Source organism: Rhinopithecus bieti, unplaced genomic scaffold (genome assembly GCF_001698545.2).
Source record: "Rhinopithecus bieti isolate Rb0 unplaced genomic scaffold, ASM169854v2 scaffold_1422, whole genome shotgun sequence".
NCBI classification, from domain to species: domain Eukaryota; kingdom Metazoa; phylum Chordata; class Mammalia; order Primates; family Cercopithecidae; genus Rhinopithecus; species Rhinopithecus bieti.
The window spans coordinates 318,920-339,538 of record NW_016803659.1 but is presented as its reverse complement, the minus strand read 5'-3'; the positions used below and the strand labels follow the sequence as shown (position 1 = coordinate 339,538).

Here is a 20,619-nt window from a genome sequence, read left to right as displayed (position 1 = left end):
CAACAGAAGCTAATTTGCATTATTAAGTTTTATGTCTTTCAATTTATTATTTTAAATCATGATGATGAAACTTGTTTCCTGGAATAAAACACACTAGTGAAAATAAACAATTTTTTCCCAAAAGATGTAATTATATTATCTTGCTTGAAATTCTGATTTCCAGAAATCCATGTGCTTTCCTTTAAATATGTCACAATATTAAAGTGGCTTTTCAAAACACCACAAATTTCATCAAAATTAGTGAAAACTTATCCCAAAGAAACTTCTCAGAATGATTATTCCAAAGAATGGACACCAATAAATTTGTATAATAAAACATATTTACAGGCCTAATCATGTAAAATCTAATCCTAGACTTAAAAACAAAAGCATCAAATTTAGCAAACAAGCTATTAATTTTAATGGTTCATCATCATTAACAATCGACATTTATGGAGATTATACATCCACATTGATAAAAAGAAGGCTTGAGACATAAAATTCCCAGGTACTTATTACAATAGTTACGGCAACTAGAAGGACATTTAAAAAGTAATGAAATTGGGTTCATGTTAATAATATTCCCTACTGAAAGTACCAAAGCAATTTAAAAATAAGGCACAATGACTACACAGCTTCTTCACCTCAATGAAAATGCTAAGAAATTGCAGTGAAATTTATGAAATTAAGGCAACTTAATTTAAGTTAAAAACTCAAACTTACCAGTAAAAAAACATGAATAATTTTTACTTTTATAGTAAGTGTATTATAATGCAACTGTATATTGCCACTGAATTTAATGCAAATGCTGTTTACCTAACTCTAAGAGAAACTGCAAGAATTCTTCAAACAATAAATTAAATATGAAAAGCATACAGATGTTCAGAAAAACAGACTGTGAAAATTAGTTTTATGCAAAATTCTAAGAAAAGTACGCAACTATTTTAACCTATTCTATTACTTCAAAACCTTTAGTAGTTTATGAATATAGGATATAGAAAAATCAAAGTCTAGAGACTTAATTTGTAAAAATAATATAAAATGGCTACATCAGTAAGCAAAACTATAGTGAAAAAGTCTGTTTTAACTTAACTGTCTCTGACTTAACTTCATAATTACATCTGTGAATCTGCAAATAGAACTTCTGCGTATGTGTAGTTATACAATAACTCCATTCTGCTTCAAGCATACTTTGCAAAATGTTAGATATAACTTAAATCTAGCTTCATATATCAGTTAAATATAGTTAACAATGGTGAAAACACTTGAAAAGTAAATATGAATATTTAAGTTGGAGCATAAATTAACAGATTCATCAAAACACATAATGAGGCCAGGTGCAGTGGCTCGCGCCTGTAATCTCAACACTTTGGGAGGCCGAGGCGGATGGATCACCTGAGGCAAGGAGTTTGAGACCAGCCTGGCCAACATGGTAAGACCCTGTCTTGCAGGGCACGGTGGCTCACACCTGTAATCCTAGCACTTTGGGAGGCTGAGGTGGGTTGGTCACGAGGTCAGGAAATCGAGACCATCCAGGCCAACACAGTGAAACCCCATCTCTACTAAAAATACAAAAAATTAGCCAGGTGTGGGGGTAGGCGCCTGTAGTCCCAGTTACTCAGGAGGCTGAGGCAGAAGAATCACTTGAACCCAGGAGGAGGAAGTTGTGGTGAGCTGAGATTGTGCCACCGCACTTCCAGCCTGGGCAACAGAGCAAGACTCCACGTCTCAAAAAATAATAATAATAATAATAATGAAGGGAAAGTAGGATATATAGAAACAATTCAATTTCTCCTCAAAAGTGATTAGTATTTTGTTGTTTTGTTTCTTTTGTTTGTATCTTTGCTCTCGTTTCTAGAAATGTGATATCAGAACTTTGCAGGAATTGATATGAAGCAAAATTCATTCAATGGACACCATGCTTCCTTTCAGTTGGACTCACTCCCTACCAAAACTTCATTGATACACAATTTTCCTATTATTACATGGAGAAAGATATTCCTAAAATGAAAATGTTATCTTTACATCTGTATGTGAAATCCCACTTATCCTACCTGTGTCAGGGCAGCAGTCTCCAACTATTTTGGCACCAGAGACTGGTTTCATGGAAGACAGTTTTTCCATGGACTGGGGGCATGGGGGATGGTTTCAAGATAATCCAAGTGCACTACATTTATTGTGCACTTGATTTCTATTATTATTACATTGTAATATATAATGAAATAATTATACAACTCACCATAATGTAGAATCAGTGGGAACCCTGAGCTGATTTTCCTGAAACCAGACAGTCCCATCTGGGGGTGATGGGAGACAGTGACAGATCATCAGGCACTAGATTCTCTTAAGGATAGCACAACCTAAATCCCTCACATGCACATTTCACAATAGGGTTCACACTCCTATGAGAATCTAATGCCACCACTGATCTGACAGGAGGCAGAGCTCAGGTGGTAATGTGAGCAATGGGGGGTGGCTGTCAATACAGATGAAGCTGCCCTCATCGCCCACCACTTACTTCATGCTGTACGTCCAGTTCCTGATACTGGTATCGGTCTGTGGCCCAGGGGTTAAGGACCCCTGTGTTAGGGTTCAGAAAGAAGCAGTTAGCAGAAAGAATTTAAAGTAGTAGAAGCAAGAGTTGGGGGCAAGGGGTAACATTTACTTAGAATCTAAGAAAATATTTGTAATGTGTAAATGAACAGTACAGCCAAGATATCAAAGCTCATGCTCAACAATAAGCTACTCTGTTGAGCATGTTAGCTCTGTTGAGCATTATAGCTCAACAATAATTCTACTCTGCCACTTACTTCCTTCTTTGTTCCTATAGTGACTAAGGAAAATAACCTGTCCCAGCTTAGAAAGAGTATCATTTGTTTTAAACCCCTCCCATAATTAGGTTGAATGGATTTTACACACACACCAGATAAAAAAATGTAAAACCTCAAAGAGCACAGAAAGAAATTCTTCAGAATTTTTTAATTTTATACCATAAAATCAAGAAAATGTATGAGAGAAAAACTAGACTGTGTACTACTTCTAGGAAATGAACAGAACTATTAGCCTGAATATTCATTTTGCTTAAAAGTCCTAGGATGTTCGTTCTCTATCTTCACTATTTTCTGTTCCATTTTGTTCTTCACTCAAAATTTAGTTTTATAAAACTAAAATTCAACATTTGAATGGAAATTTGTAAAATCTGGTTTTAAAAAATGTATCTTTTACCTATATCCTTGGAGGTAGGATATAAATTGATGGGTTGTGAAGTACCATAAGAGACAATGATCGCTAACACTTACATTTTGTATGCAAATACCAAATAAGAAGTAAACATCATATTGTTTCTGTTTTACCAAATTTATAGGATGAAGAAAATTGATCCATGTACTTGCTCTGTCCCTTACATCCAAAAACAAAATACATCCAAATACAAAATAATTGAGATACCTAGCTAACATTATTCTACAATCCTAGTCCTTTAAAGATCAGATATCTATCTATCTATATCTATCTATCTATCTATCACCTACTATTCAAATGGTGATACAACTGCCTAAGACATCCATAAATCTTTCAATGCCAAACAGTTCAAAGGCTTACACATTCACCTTCCTAAAAGTCAAGTATCAGGGCAAATGATCTAATCAGTCCTTTCTAGTCCTAAAACAGGTATTAGCCCGTCACACAAACCAGACTACTGAGTAAGTTAAAATTTCACAGTAAGCGTATAGGTTCACATAAACTCTACTGCCAAAACAAAACAAAAGAAATTTTGCAGGGCAGGTAGAAAAGAACCTGATTACAAAGGTCAGGGCTTTTCAGAAGTGCCAGTGCCAAATGCACATTTGGACTTTCCTCTTTGAACACATAAGAAAGTACTGCAATCATCCAACCTATGACCCTGGCTTTCTCAAGATTGCCAGGGATTGAAATATTTATAAAAGCAAAAACAGGATTTGTGCTCACTGATTTCTCTTTTCTTCGTCAACTAATGTTTCATCATTTCGTATCTTTTCCCAACTTCTTCCCTTCTACCTCAGAGGAAGAAACAGCTTCTTATTTTCAAGGTCATGATTTCATCCCTTCTCACTTCTTCTCATAGTTCAAATATAAATGAACAGAGATGTGAAGCCTGTGTCTGTGTGTATCTCTGTTTGCCTTAAGTTATGATACTAAACACATCTTTCTGAACCTTAACATTTTTTTGGCTTGTTTCATACCAGCACGTATAAATATGGCTTATTATATTTAAAAATGGAAATGTTTCATATTATGGATGTGTAAGTTATTTAACCAATTGGCACTGTTATAAATTATAACATTATTATTTATCATTATCTTTTATTCATCTGCAACTAAAATATGAACATATATGGTGTGCACACACACACATATATAATGACAGTGTTGAACCAATTTATCAACAAATTACACTTTTGAATGGGATAACATGTTTAAGTATTTATAAATGCAAGAGGCACAGAAAAGCTGCTCAAGAAAAGCTGGCTGAATGTGAAAGAAATAAAATGCCTTAATGATTCTAAGGCCTTCTAGTCATCTAACACCTCTAATAGCTCAGGTCCTATTCTTAGGATGAGCATTCTAACAGGCGAAGTTTCTATGTCTTTCCATGGCTGGTCAATTCTGGAACTAATTGGTACTCTCTATTTTGGGTACTATGAATTGGATCTCCCTCTTCTTTTGAAAGTGAACTAAAATAATGTTCCCACTCAGTCACATCTGCTGGGAGGTTGTATCTGTTCTAGCACACTCGGGGCCAAACTAAACAAACAAATCAAAAATAGAGTGAAGGGATAACACTGGGACCTTTTTAGATATGCAGGGGAAAATCCGCCTCCCATTTAAATGGTCTTCAGTCTACTCTAGTACTCTTAGTACCCAAATAACTCTATCCATTTTGTTTCACTTTTCCATCTTGTGTTTTCTTTTAAAAGCAACATTTAGTTAATGAACACATATTGCTAATATTATTCACATCTCACCCAGGAGCACTGTCTACAGAAGTGAATAATAGCCTTCAGGCACATCAGCATTTTCTGCTATCTATAACTTCACTGCTCCTTAAATCAATCAAACAAACAAACATAGTTGCTTCCCCAGAATGGCATAGAGAAGGCTCTCAAGTCTTGCCCTTTTCACAATACACCCTACCTTGTTAACATGCTATCTTTGTGCTGCTTTTGTTCCTGTTTATGGCTCAGAAAAGTACTTGTTTATAGAATCCGTTCAATGCCCTATTCATCCCCAGAAGTTAAGTGTGTTGAAATTAAAAGGCTCGGCTTGAATTTGATAAGTGAAATAACAGAGGACAGAAGGTTTAAACAGCTTTATCTTAGGCTCCTATAAAAGGTCCTAAAATGCAAACATTGTCTCTGACATTCTTCCTGCTTCTACTGAAAATAGATGGCAAGTTTGAACTTCACTGAAACAGCTGTTTCTGTTAGGATCAGTGTCACTGACAAAAAAAACCACACAGAATCGGGTGACCCTGAAACAGAAGGCTCCCTGGCCTAATCTCATAGATGCTTCTCTTGGAGACCTTCCTTCCACACAACGTAGGGGAAGGGAGAGAAGGGATGGCTTCCCCTCCAGACTGAACCATCAGGATTTGTATTTCTCTTGCTACACCCTGTCTCCCTTAGTGGTCACAGCAGTTGAGCATATACATTTTCATATCACAAACTATTTTCACAACACTAGAAGAGAATCTTGAGTTCAAAATAATCAGTTTAAGAAACAAATAGAAGATTCATGCTATTTGGTTAGCTTAACCTACTTCCAAATCAATCATTCTATTCCAAATCCTCCCCTGACCCAGTCACCAGCACCCTTTGATAAACAACTTATTGCTTTGCTGCTGGTTATTCTTCCTACTGCTTGCAAGGTCTGAGTCATGTACCTCAGCAATCTTGACCTTTGAAAAAGGGAGGCTTTTCTGTCTGGGCCACAATTATCATCTTTATTTTAAGTGGCAATTAACCTCATGTGTTGAGCTCTAACTAGCCAGGGTCCATGAACTCTGCACCCAGAAATTCTCCATACCAGAGTACAAAGCACCTACATGGCTCTCTTGAGCTTCCATTCTCACAATTTCTCCATCACTCTCTTCCTTCTTATGCCCTCAAACTCAACCCTACCAAGTTGACTCTGCAACTCCCCACTGTGTTCTGTTTTATTCTTTAAAAGAATCCAAATAAACTCTGACATTTCTCCCTCACATTCCCACCTTTCCTACTTCACCCTTTTGAACTCACAGGTTCTCCAAAACTCCTCTACTTTCCTAACTTTCGTCCCCATCATCAGTCCTCCTGAGAAGCAGGCAGTTAAGTGGGAATCCTGAACGTAAGCTTGCTGGTGTTTTCTTCCTGTAGCCTCAGCATTCCCCAAACTCCAGGTTTATAGGTTGTCAAATCCACCTGAGCTCCTTCTGCAGTCCTGTTCACTCAAGGATCCATGTAGGGTGGGGTCCTGATAAGAAAGACAGGTCGCTACAGTCTGTCTTTACAGTACAATTGTAGGCCTAAAGGGCTCTGTAACACGTACTATTGGTGGAGGCTGTTACCATGGATGCAAAGTCAAATCTTAAACACCTTCACTGCTTATGCTTGTAAAACGGACTATAGCCTAGTTTTTTGCCACCCAAGCAAGGCGACTTTAGTTAACAAATATGCACCTGGAACCTAAACCAAGTACCACATATTTCTGTCACATAAAGAGGACTGAATATCATAAACACAGCCTTGGGTCAGGAGGACTGTGGAGAAGAGTCAGCCTAACTTTAGTGAACTGCAATCTCCCCATCTGGGCCTCCTTCTTCTTTGTGCCCTTCCCTGATGCCAGCAGTGCCAGGGCAGAGTAGGTGCTCAACAAATAACCACTGAAGGAACTGATGAATAAATAAGTTAATAAAAATTTGAGACTACAGTAGATTAACAATAGCAGATTTTACTGTCACGTATCTCTTGCCTCAGCTTTTAGAGTAAAAACAACAACTCATTAAATTGTTTTAAAGGCACAAAGTGCTTTGCCATTAGTTGAAATTTGTGTCCGCTTTTGCCTGATTCTTCCTGATGAAAACATATAAAGGCTTGAATATAAAATAGCATGATATCACTATCACAGACTAATGTTAAGCATTTACTTTCCAGTACAATAAACAACGTACCAAAGACAGACCCCAGTTTTTATACTCGTATTTTATTTCAAATCAGAACAGCATTTTTGAGAGGATTTTAATGACATACAAATTCCTAAAAATTAAACAAAATCAATTAGTGAGATTTAAATTCTTGAGAAGATAGCTTCAATTAAGCTCCTAAACAACAATTTCCTTGCCTTTTGAAATTTAACATCAAACACACTGAAGTTGGAAATGGCTCCAGCATGACACAGCTCCAGCATGAAAGCATGACATGGATCCAGCATGTCCCCAGTTCTGTTTATGGGGACTCAAGTTAATTGTACAACTCATGTAGTGCTACAAAATAGTAGATACTTCAAAATAATCCATTAGTTCCTTGATCAGAGAAACGAACACACAAACATTTACTAAATATACAAAATGCTCTATTAAGTCATTCATAAAGAAGTAATAAAACCATATAACGAGGCAGTATAAAACACAATCTTATTTTTAAAAAAAATAAAATACTAAATAAGACATGCTATCCTAGAAACACTTTAGCTTTTCGGTATAAAACCCAACAAATTTCTTACTCCACTCTCCGGTCTTTACCGTCATCAAACAAACTATATTAATCATTCATGTGCATTTTAAATGGTGCCACTTCACCGCTTAAGAATGCACAACGGTTTCCGACAGCTTTTGTAAGATCAAATCTATATTCTTTAGCCCTCCATTATTTTGCCCCCAACTTCATCCACCCTTTCATCCTATTGTACCATTCTCTCAAATACTCTTCATAATATAAAGACATACATTGACGTCTACAAGGATGTGCCGGCCGGGCGCGGTGGCTCAAGCCTGTAATCCCAGCACTTTGGGAGGCCGAGACGGGAGGATCACGAGGTCAGGAGATCGAGACCATCCTGGCTAACACGGTGAAACCCCGTCTCTACTAAAAAATACAAAAAACTAGCCGGGCGAGGTGGCGGCGCCTGTAGTCCCAGCTACTCGGGAGGCTGAGGCAGGAGAATGGCGTGAACCCAGGAGGCGGAGCTTGCAGTGAGCTGAGATCCGGCCACTGCACTCCAGCCTGGGCAACAGAGCGAGACCCCGTCTCAAAAAACAAAACAAAACAAAACAAAAAAAAGGATGTGCCTGCTACTGGGGTCAGAAGATTGTGGAAGCCTTGGCAGAAAAGGCTTTCAAAAATAAACAGAAGAGCAATGATACACATGATGCCAATGTACCCAGAGAATCCCATTACTGCTCCTAGGACCAGGAGATAGGGGCTGTGGTATTAGAAGATTTTCTATACTGGTATGAAAGGAAATGTTCCCTCAACTTTCTCATCCATATATAAAATGAATTTTAAAACCTAAATGAATCCCAGACAAGAAAGACTATGTGTGTTCACTCCCTGGTTTTCTTCAAAATGCAAGATGTGTGGTATTTACATACACTTACAGCTATGCATACAGAATGTGATGGAATTTAGCACAGCCACAAATAGAGAACTCTGAAAGGACACCAAGCGCAGGACACACATTGTTCCTGTGATACAATATGGCACTCCTTTCCATTCTTCCCCACCTAGAGCTTCACACACAGTTTACAATGATTCTGGCAAGGGTAGGGTATTTCAACACAATGAAACATAGCTAAATAACTTGGAACCAAATGCTGTCATTCAGTGAAGCTATATTCCATCCCCAGAGTAACGATGTAAGTAACCTTCTGGACTGAAAATGACAAACCAAACAATGCTTTCTGAAAATTTCTCATTCATCATTATGAAACTTTTTTTTTCCCTGGTACTCATCTCCCACACAGAAGTTGGTTCCCATAACACTCACAATTTCTTGTAAGTGTTATTACTTAGTCTAAAAGGTTGCAAAGCACAGGGCATTTTTCCATCCATTACAATATAAACTCATAAACTCCCCAAGCAAGTAACTGAATTTTACCAGTGTGTGTGTGTGTTCAGAAGTAACACCAGGTCTCTGTTAAGGTCCCTGTACTCCCATGGACTGGCCAGGCAGCACTTTACCAGCACTGGCCCAGACACTAGCCACAGGCAGAAAGGGGAGGGAAAGACATGAGGGAGGAAGACAAAGAAAGGCAGGCAAAGCAGACACAAAGATTTAAGACAGGAAATTTAGATTACCAAGAGACAGCACTCTGTTTATGCCTCAAATGGGTCATAACATCTAACAGTTACAGATAGTCACAAAATGGTTTAATACTGAATAACTATGTAATATAAAAGTAGTATTAGCATGAATCCAGTAGTTGCTCTGAAACAAGATATAGCTAATAATGTTTTATTTCACATGAAAATGCCTTCACATATTATGCAAATTCAAAACTTAAACCTCAAAAAAATACAGCAAAAATGGTGAATTCTGTCAGTATGGTAATGTATTTTATACACAGTTTTGGCTAAGTGTGACAGAGAATAATACTATCTGATGCTGATGTCTATGTCCTTCTCGCCTAAGCAAAGCAGCTCTAGTCTATGGAGAAGTCAAGGACTTAGGCTCCTTCTCCATTGAAGTTCTGCCATCCCTGTTCCATCACCCTCCTTCACATGGCTGAGATGACTCATAACCTTGTTCACATTCTAGCCAGCAGGGAGCAGGAAAAAGGAGAAGGAGCGGGCATGTGGCTTCCCTTTAAGGGCATGATCTAGAAGTTGCACAGCTCACTTCTACTCACATCCAATTCATCAAAATTTGCTCACAGGGCCACATCAGCAACATGTGAGCCCAGGAAATGCTATCTTTACTACAGACGGATAACAGTGGGGAAATATATAATGACAGGAAACGGAAAAAATGGATTTTGGAGGCAATTAGCAATCTTTAATACAGATATCAAAGGAAATGACAAAACACTTTTCATTAAATATTAAATGATGCTTCATTGAGTGGATTAAGCTAAGTTAGAATAAGATTTTTAATTTCTGTCTTTTCTTAAGGGAGAAAATATTAAGAGAGATGCCAAAATACTTGAAAGGTAAGATTATGTGAAATACTAAACATTTTCTAAACTAACAAAATAAGTATATTTTCCAATTTTAGTTCCACACATTTTTTAGCATAAAATAGAAAGGAAATAAATATGCACTAATAAGTTTAAGTAATTTCACTCTTGACCCTACGGCAAAATACTATCTTTCCTTGAGTCATAAATTTATAAGAGAGATGATTATACATAAAATATAAACTGAAATAATTTTACAAATAAACTTTATTTTTCAAACACAACCTACTTGATTTTAACAAGAAACTGTAGGTCTAAGGTAGCTCAGCCCTGAGTCCAGAAAGGTCAAAGGAAGTTTTACACAACGTTCTCTCGGGACATTTCATGACATCACCTACAAAGACAGTTCAAGAAGGTGAGAAAACATTTCAACCACAGTGAAACAGAAGCTTCTAGGAACCTCTATACCACATTTCTAGACCAGAAAATTTAACATATATAATTTGCCACAATTCTTTTTAAGTTACAGTCTTCCTTCTTCCTAAATACAAAAAAACAATTTCAGTAACAATCAGTTTTGTTTTTTTATCCCCTGTCCTCCCATGTAATAACTGCTGATGAGATCCTGAAATATTCCCCAAAGTAATGAAAAAAAAATTTTAAATACCCAGTTCATATAGCTCCTACAATATGCCTACTTTTAGGAAACACAAGTTACTTTTCTAATCTGGTTTTGTAGCTTATGAAAAAAATAAACATTCTTGAATACACAGGTAAAATAAATGTAATGAATACTGCTTGTCTTTTCATAAAGACGTTTTGTAACAGTAAAGGCAAAATCCACTCTAACACACAAAACTGCAGCTATCAGCTGGGTGTGGTGACTCATGCCTGTGATCTTGACACTTTGGGAGGCCAAGGCAGGAGACATGCCTGAGCCCAGGAGTTCAAGACCAGCCTAGGCAACATGGCGAGACCCTGTCTCTACAAAAAATAAAAAAATTAGCCAGGCATAGTGGCATGTACCTGTACTCCCACCTACTTGGGAGCCTACTTGGAGACTGAGGCAGGCGGATGGCTCGAGCCTAGTAAGTACAGGTTGCAGTGAGCTGTGTTCATGCCACCACACCATAGCCCGAGCGACAGAGCAAGACCCTGTCTCAAAAAAAAAAAAAAAAAAAAAAAGAAAAAAAAGAAAAAAAAAGGAAAAAAAACTGCATCTATCTTTATAATATGGAGGAAGATCTTCCAAAATCAAATTTTCATATTTTTTCTTCTACATTATTATAATTTTGAAACATTTCTTTATATTTCTAGTTAACTACCCTAGTACAAGAAAAATACTTGCTATGGAAAGCCATGATTAAAAGTGTAAATCATCTATTATATGTATTTGAAGTGGTATCTTCAAATAGTTTTAATTTAAAGGGATATCTCATTTTATATGTAATTAGTCAGCACACATATAAACACAATGATCCCAACTGTCAGATATATTTTATTTGCTTCCCTTTTCACTAAAATTCTTACTCTGGGGAATTCCAATGCCTTAGGTGTTAAGAAATAAATGAGAGCAAAGAATAAGGAGTGACGTAAAGTTATCATACTTTCTACCTCCTCCCCTGCCCCTGCTCCAGTAATGCACTGCTGCTACCATCAAAACATCTTGGAAGGCTGTCCATGGTATCGTTACCTTATAAATCCCCATAAACCACGACGAGAAAAGTCTACTATTAATAAATAAATAAAGCCACATAATATGTGTTCAAAATTGCCTAATAAGGTTGTCCATTGTTTACATGACAGACATTTAGATCCTTGTACCCTGTACTTAATTTCCTACCGGAAGCAATATTTCCTATCAAAGACTTTTCCTTTGTTGTACGTAATAATTTCCCCTGACTCAGCACTATGAGGATCTGAATGTTTTTCTTCTGTTAACAGGAAGTGTTGGTAACCCGAATACAGAATCAATCTTATAAAGCATCATATAACAAGAAAGATCAGTCAGACTTAGTTGTGAAAGACAGAAGACAGATTAAAAACTAGGTTTTTTTTGGTGTTGTCTTAAAAGACCAATTTCTATATCTAAAAGTTTGTTTCCAATAAATAAGTAAATAACTTACAGTCTAAGATTAAGTTGTAAAGTTTAAAACAGTAAAATCTGTTTATATAATTTCAGAAACAGAGTTATTATCACGTAAGAAAGTAAGACACATGCCATGTAAAAGAAAGCTTATCTAAAGAGTAGCCTAATGTGAAGTACAACGTCTACTTCTCCTTAGATTAAAGCATAATGAACAAAAACCACCAAATTTATGTCAAACTCTGTTCTCAAAAGTTGGTCAATTCATTCATTCAGATATTAACTGATTACACATTGTACATATAGCATGTAGTCTAGTGTAAATATAAAACATAGGAAGCACCAAAATTATAAGTCAGTGACACCAAACTTTTAAGTGACTAGAACTCAGCTGATGAGACACAGCTAACACGAAATATCCAAAATGCAAAACCTTGTCATTTAAATATGAAATTGCATGGTACACAGAGTAACTTCCTTTCTTGTTTTATTTTTTCTGATACATACTTCCCCCAAACCAGATCATAAACATAATCATGTTCACGGTTGAAAATCAGAAGAGCAGAAGAGAAAAGTATAAAAGGAAACCACAATCCTTCAATTCCTACACTCCTGAGATATCCAGCACCAAAGAACCACAATACAATATGCTTTCACATACTTCTAAGCTAGGCATGTACTCCCATTCCCTTAAAATATCTTCCATGACATCTTTTCCTGCTTATGTCTCCTACCTGAGCATTAGCTCAGGGAATAACTCAAATACATTTCCCCATTGAAAACATGGGGACCTCCAGGTGGGCTCAGACCCCCAGGTGGGCTCAAATGCCATCCTCTGTGATTCCTGAAAATTCTGAGCTTCCCTCAAGTAGAAATGGGAACCTGAAGCATCAAGATAGAACTGTCTCTATACCACCAACTACAATGTTCTGACAAAAAATAAAAGCCAAAAAATGTTCAAGTTCTAGCACTTGATTATTCAGAAAATGCTTCAAGAATGAGAACTCTGATTATACTTTGAAAGACAGTTAAAATTAGTTGGGGGAGAAAATAAATCATCAGAAAATGTTCACAATACTAACTGTGACAACCTATTTGATAGGATGGCCAAAAAAGACCCATCTAAGGAGGTGATATTTACACTTAGATCTTTAAGCATAAATTTTTAGGAAAGACCTCCCCTAAAATATGTAGAATCAAAAGAAAAACTTTTCAGGAAGGCAAAGCAATTTGAGGAGGCAACAAGTAGAACATACCCTGTAACTGAAATTAGACAAGTGAGGCTGAAGTTTAAATGTTCAGAGTAAGCAGGAAAGTAACACATTATGTTTTTTAAATTATTTCCAATTAAGGGAACCAAATAAAAATACACAGAGGCATACTGAAAAGAAGGAAAAGAAGGTTGCGGCCAAAATGCTAGTCAAAGTAGTTTCAGATTGATACAACAGGCAATAAAATTTTTTTTCAATTATTATAAAAATTGAGCTGGCATAATTATTAAAGCAATGGATGAAAATTATTTAAAGAAAGTATAAGGCAATGCCCAAACACTACTGACCTGTTTGATGAAAAGAGGTATGTGCCATAAAAAGAATCCCATATACAATATACAACCCATATGCAACTAAGAAACTACCCCAATGGTACTTTTGTTACAGGAATCTTGAAATTTTAATTTCCATTAAGAAGAAAATGTAACATGAATCAGGATAAATAATAAACATCAGGTTCCAATTTCATGCTTCTCAGTAAAACTTTTAAATATGCTAATCTTCAGCAGTTAATGTACAGCAAATAACTGTGGAAAGTGGTTTTACTTATAACTCTGATACTTCAGTTCTATACAAAAACAGATTCGAGATGCTGGTTCTAATTACGGATCAGCAGGCAAAGAATGATGCATGTGGCTGTAAGACACTCTTCATCCTTTTTAAAATGTCACGTGAAAATACAGTCCACAGCTGATTAAAATAAGTACCTCTCGACCATACCAGATTGACAGGTCCAGCTTAAGTTTCTCTGGCTTTATCACTATTAAATTTCTTCTTCCATCTCCAGAAAGAAGACAAAACTGAACAAAACAAAAACAAACCATCAACACCTCTTGTCCATATAAAGGTCTAACGATGCCTGCCAAGTTTTATGGTGCTCACTAAATAGGATGTAGATCAAGATGAATGCCTATCTATCCTTCATTCCTTCAATCTGTATTGAGTACCTACACCGTGTTGGAAATGAAGCATGCACTGTGGTGAGAGTGGTGAAGAAAATGAAGAAGCAGAAATTGTGACAGGTCCTGGAAAGAACAGAGCAGAATACCATGAGATAAAATAATGTGTCCAAACATTTAATGATGGGTCAGGGAAGGCCTCTCTGAGGAAATGACATTTAAGTTATGATGTGAAGGATGTAGCTGGAAAAAAATCAGGCACATGAAGCCTCAGATGTGGAGGTTCTAAAGGCCTGAAAAACTGAAAAATGATGTGAGTGGATAATGACGGAAGACCTGAGGGAGAGTGTCGTGAGATGAAGCTAGAGAGGTAGATGATGAAGAAATATGAATGATTAAACCCCTCATATGAGTAAATAATGCTTTTTGTCTTATTACTTCTCTAGGTTATAGCCATCGCAGTTTCCGTTCATTCTGATCACATAATCTTGAATAACGAGAATGAATTTGAAGACTAGCAAACACTGCAACTTATTCTCTAACAAATAATTACAACTCATTCTGCACGATTCTGAAGAACATTCCAGAATCCTGCTTCAGGCAGAATAGTGAAGGCAGAACAAATATCTCTCTCTGAGACAGACAGGCTTATTAATTTCTATGATCAGTTAAAACTAAAGACAAAATTAGAGACTTTATTGTAAGAATAAAAACTAGAAACTTCCATTTTTTTTTACAACTCATTTCGCTTTCAAAGTGATGCTCAGTAAGATATTTTCTCTTGTTGCTTGCAACCAGTTTTGTTTTCTGAATAAGAAATGCTGTTAATATTTATTTTCAGTACTTACGGGTATTATAAATATAAATGAGCTTAATTCTGGTTTGAAAAGAACTCACATGCTTGGGTATTTTCCTTATAACTTGAATAATTTTATTATTAATGGAAATTTCTAAAATTAAATATACTTTTATATCATTTAACGTCAATAATAATAATTTAGATTAGATCTGTTTTGAAATCTTGGAACAACATAAATTTTAAAATGAAAATTCCAAACTTTACATAACAGTTTCCTCTGAGACATTTAAACAATCACTGAAGACCAGTATCCTAAGGGAATTAGAACCTGATAATTGAGTAAAACCTTTCGCTTAAAAAAAAAAAAAAATTGAGAGTAACTATTTTTCCATATCTTAAGGTTGTCAGGTCCAGAATTAATGTGTCCTCTAAAAAAAACCTCGACCTAGTCCATTTTACTATTAATATGTTTTTAACTGCAAAAGATAATTAATTCAACATCCTTAAAAAATATATCAATCACAGTTTCCTGGGGTGCGGGTAGGTAGTTGAGGCAGTGGATGAAGAGCTATTGGTCAAAGGATACAAAATTTCAGTTAGACAGGAGACATAAGTTCAAGAGGTTAACAACAATATACCATATATTGAAAATTGCTAAGACGGTATATTTTAAACGTTCTCACAGGTTTAAAAAAACAAAAAAAAGTAAGTATGGGAAGTAATGGCTATGTTAATTAGCTTGATTTAGCCATTCCACAATGTATACATATACAGAAACATCATGTCGTACAACCATAAACGTATTTGTCAATTTTAAATAAAGAAATAGGGCCAGGCGTAGTGGCTCATGTCTGTAATCCCAGCACTTTGGGAGGCCGAGGCGGGTGGATCACGAGGTCAGGAGATCAAGGCCACCCTGGCTAACACGGTGAAACCCCATCTCTACTAAAAATACAAAAAATTAGCCAGGTGTGGTGGTGGGCGCCTGTAGTCCCAGCTACTCGGGAGGCTGAGGCAGGAGAATGGCATGAACCCGGGAAGCGGAGCTCACAGTGAGCCAAGATCACGCCACTGTACTCTAGCCTGGGTGACAGAGCAAGAAAGAAGAAAGAAAAGAAAGGAAAGAAAGGAAGGAAGAAAGGAAAAGAAAGAAAAAGAGAGAAAGAGAAAAAGAAAGAAAAGAAAGAGAGAGAGAGAGAGAGAGAGAGAGAAAGAAAGAAAGAAAGAAAGAAAGAAAGAAAGAAAGAAAGAAAGAAAGAAAGAAAGAAAGAAAGAGAAAGACAGCATGACAAGTCAAAATCAAAACAAAATCTTCTCCACTATACATAAAATGAACTCAAGAATTCAAAACAAAATATGAAGTACTAGGTTAAACTCTGACAATGAGCACACAGATTACATGGGGAAGATCTGCCCTGCTTTTACCTTGCTGACTTCTAGAAAAACAGTTCTTAAAACTCCTAACGCATAGGGCTTTCACTGAGAACCCAAGAAACTACTTCTCTAGTTGTACACAGTAGGTGGTATTGTTCTAATTAAACAATGTTAACTGCTACTTAAACCAACAAAAGAACTAAAGGAAGCACAAATATATTTGTTATTTTGTCTAAGTTTATACCGATTAAAGAAAGTTGGTTTTCAATTTTAACTTTACAGCTGCCCTATCACAAGATACCCTATATTCTTCAGAAATACTGCAATCTCAAAGGAAAAGATCATCCATGGGACTTTTTACTGGAAGCTTTTCTTGTTTACCAATTGAACTATGACTTCATGTTATCCCAAACCTGACAAGGTATACAAACTATGTATGTTAACTTTTTGCAACTAGAGGACAGTCTGCCTTTCACATATCACTTATTAACCTCCATGAACTATTAGCATCAGCCATTTTTCAAGGCTCTTTATCTTCATTTTAACTGAGAAAAGGAATTGCTTTTTCCAGGTTCTTCAGGATTCTTTCCACTGGTGAAAAGCGGCATGTAATTTTACAAAGAATAACCCAAAAAAAGCTTTCAGTTATGAATGTATTTTCCTATATCATGAATAGTTCTAGAAATGAGCTTCAGTTTAGAAATCCTTCCATGAAAACTGAACAACTAGATGTTGAGTGATGTGTTGAGTGATTTCTTCACTATCTCACAGTGAAGAAAATGTCCAGGGAAGCTGTGGGAAATTAGAAATGATCATCATAAAGAAAAATGAATACCAGTTTAGTAGGAAGGAGAGGGGAAGACATCAGGAGAAATATTTAAATCTTTAACTCAACCAACTTGATTCTGAAGCCCAACTTAGAAATTTAAAATAGTATGATTTAAAATTAAACAGAAAAATTATTTTACTCTAAGTCACACTAAAACCCAGTAAAATGTTTACACTCTTACAAATACAACCTACTAGCTCCAGATTAACTAAATGCAGTGGATTACTAACATATTAAAATACTTGGTATACATTCTGCTTCTTTCTAAGCTTCAATGACCTGCAGTAAATTGAAAGCTTCCTAAAATAACATCTAATTAAAATTCTTGACAGCAGTTTGAGATTGTAGTACAGCAAATAAAGTCCTACTCTCACCTTGTTTACTTGCCATCTGTCTCTCTTTTAAATGTCAAGTACTGAACATGCAGTACTTGAATTCCAGTTATTTAGGCTTTCCAGTTATTTTAATCCCACATAAAGGACAGTTCACAATAAATGCATACAAAGAAGGATTAAACTTGCTGTTGGAATGATGCCACACATACAGTAGAGGAAGCAAATAAAGAATAGTTACATAATGGAATGTTATCTGGGACACAAGACATCTACACTGATCTTCCAATATAAAGGTTACCTTGAGTGATTAGAGGTAAACACTGCTTGCCTTTTGGGTCTCACCTCTAAAGCTTTACTTCACAACCTTAATTAATGTCTTGATAAAGAGGTGGGAAGACCACCATGTTACACAACTCTCAGAGGTACCAATTCTCTTAAGAAATAGTAAAAGGGTTAAGACAGCTCTGTCTAGTACACCTTTCCCTCACTAATGGTTTCTGAAATCAAAAGACCCTCTCAATGAAGTCCAGCAGCCCCATCCTCTCTTTCCAACACGCTTACCCATATCAAAATAATTTAGCATAGTTATCTGTGTCTAACACGATCTCCCAGGAAATGAAGTGTGGATTTGGGAGTGTCCCCAATCTTGCTAGAATAAATAAAAATTAAATTTAATTGTATAAGAACTATCCAGATAAATTTTAGAAAGTAATTCAAGGAGGTTCCCAAATTAGTTTGGGGACATACCATGAGCACCCCGTAGAGGCAATACGAAACAGGAGTATATCTTAGGGCTGCGTTTTGACCTCCAGGGTTACAAGAAAAGAAAAACTATTTCACAAATATGTATGGGCAAGTTTCAGAACCACAGTATGGCCTGAGAAATAGGGCAAATGTGAAGGTTTCTTACATGAAGGGATCACGGCCAAGTGAAATGGTAAAGCTGAGATTACTGACATCCCACACTAGTTAACTTACAAAAACACACAAAACCACCCCCACCCTTGGTCTAGTGAGTCAAAACAAACTGCTGACAAACCCTAACAGCTATGTGAGGGGGCGCAATGATAATACACAGTGAGAACACACATGCCTCTGTTTTCCTGTCAAGTCTAAGTCTGCATGGTGGATGTAAGAAAACAGCAATTCCTTTCTTTAAAAGCCCTGCCTACATATTCAAAATATTTCAGATGTCCCTCAAAGCTGATATGCTCACATCAAAACAAAACAGGACCAAAAAAAAAGAAAAAGAAAAATCATTTATAGCAAGAATACCAGATCCAACCCTCTGACCTTTACTTTAGAAGAAAAAGAGATAACAGTTAAGCAATACATAAATACAAAATAGCCTCAGCTAAAATTTAAAAACTAGTTTTCAAGTTTGGAAATCTTCATCTGTGTTAATGAAGTCCATTAACAAGGACACAAGACAATTCCTACAGTAAGACTTAAAAAAAAAATTGTGCACATGTATTCATGCACTCCCTCAAGAGTCCTGAATAATATAACAACCATCTGCTGCACAGCAAGCTACGAAGAGGAAGAAGCACTTCTGTCAATAACACATACCAAATGAAACTGGACTATTCATGTCGAAAGCATAGATTTTTGGAGGATTCCCCAGTTGCTGAAAAGTCCTGTGTATTCAGAGTCATAAGTACAATACAGCACAGAAACAAAAACAGTCTTTGAAGAAATGTTAATATAAGAATAAGAGGAAGTGAAAACACTCATTGGAGCTCAGATACAGAATAAGTCAATAAGAAAGCTGTGAAATATGCTCATTGCTTTGAGTAGTTTGTGAGGGTAGGCAGAATGATACGAATTTTTTAGGAATTTATCTTACAGGCTAAGTGTAGCTACAAGGACACTCCATTAAAGAAGTACTTGTAAACTGCAGTAATTTCATGAACTTTGTCCAAGAATGTTATTACAGTAAAGCTATTTGAGAATACATACAGCTTAAGAGTTGCCTTGAAATATAATATTTATAATTAAAATATAAATAATAATGATATTACTATCCTTATAAGCATTTTCTTTTCTTCTAAAACCACGGGCACTCATTTCCAAATGTGAAGAAGCTAACATTCAGAGTGTACCTACAAATTCTAAAAACAAGCCTTCAGACACTTCAACACTTTCCAATGTAACATCTCTCTTTTGCCTCCCTCCAGGCCCCAGTAACTCGTAATCGACAAATATTATCAGGATTTTCAAATCATCCTATAGTAATTCTAAAGAAATAACCATATATTATTATGAGTGTTTGCCAAGTATAAAGCACTGTTCTGGATGCCATGGGAGATACAGAAGAGACATGGCCTATTACCTTTTTTTTCTTAGACAGAGTCTCACTCTGTCACCCAGGCTGGAGCGCAGTGCCATGACCTCAGCTCACAGTAGCCTCAACCTACTTGGCTCAAGCAATCTCACCCATTTCAGCCTCCAGAGTAGCTGGGACCACTGGTATGCGCCAACACACCTGGGTATTTTTTTTTTTTTTTTTGTAGAGATGGGGTCTCTCTCTGCTACCCAGGATCCTAACACCATTTTAAAAAGATAACAATATTTGACAATATATCGTTAACTGCCACATGAAAGGCCTTGATAAATGCTATGGTCAGAAGGAAAAGACGCATTTTAGCTAGAATGATCAAAAATCGAGCCAAGATGAGCATGGGGATAGAGTGGGAGCGTTAGCTATGCCGGTAATAAGAAAGAGTATCTGCATAAACTGGAAATAGAAAAGTGAGGAGAAAGGGGCAGGATAAAAGGCTGGCAAGCAAAGGTAAATTCTAAGGATAGTGATTAGGCCAATCTCAGAAAAACATAAAAAGAGAATTGCAATTCATCTTTTCCAACAAAACTCCTTTAAAAACCTTACAGAAATGTATCCTTTTTTTTTTTTTTTTTTT

At 36.3% G+C, this 20,619-nt stretch overlaps 1 protein-coding gene across 9 annotated transcripts in view; it reads right to left on the bottom strand.

Annotated features, from left to right (window-relative positions):
- CBLB (Cbl proto-oncogene B) overlaps positions 1–20,619 on the bottom strand; it is a 234,618-nt gene that overhangs the window by 174,047 nt on the left and 39,952 nt on the right. Inside the window, exon 1 of one of the 9 annotated variants that reach the window (XM_017895688.1) lies at positions 10,398–10,480. The exons of the other annotated variants lie outside the window; for them this stretch is intronic. The gene's annotated coding sequence lies outside the window, so the exon portion shown is untranslated. Of the gene's footprint in view, positions 1–10,397; positions 10,481–20,619 lie in introns of those variants that run through there. 9 annotated transcript variants of the gene reach the window in all.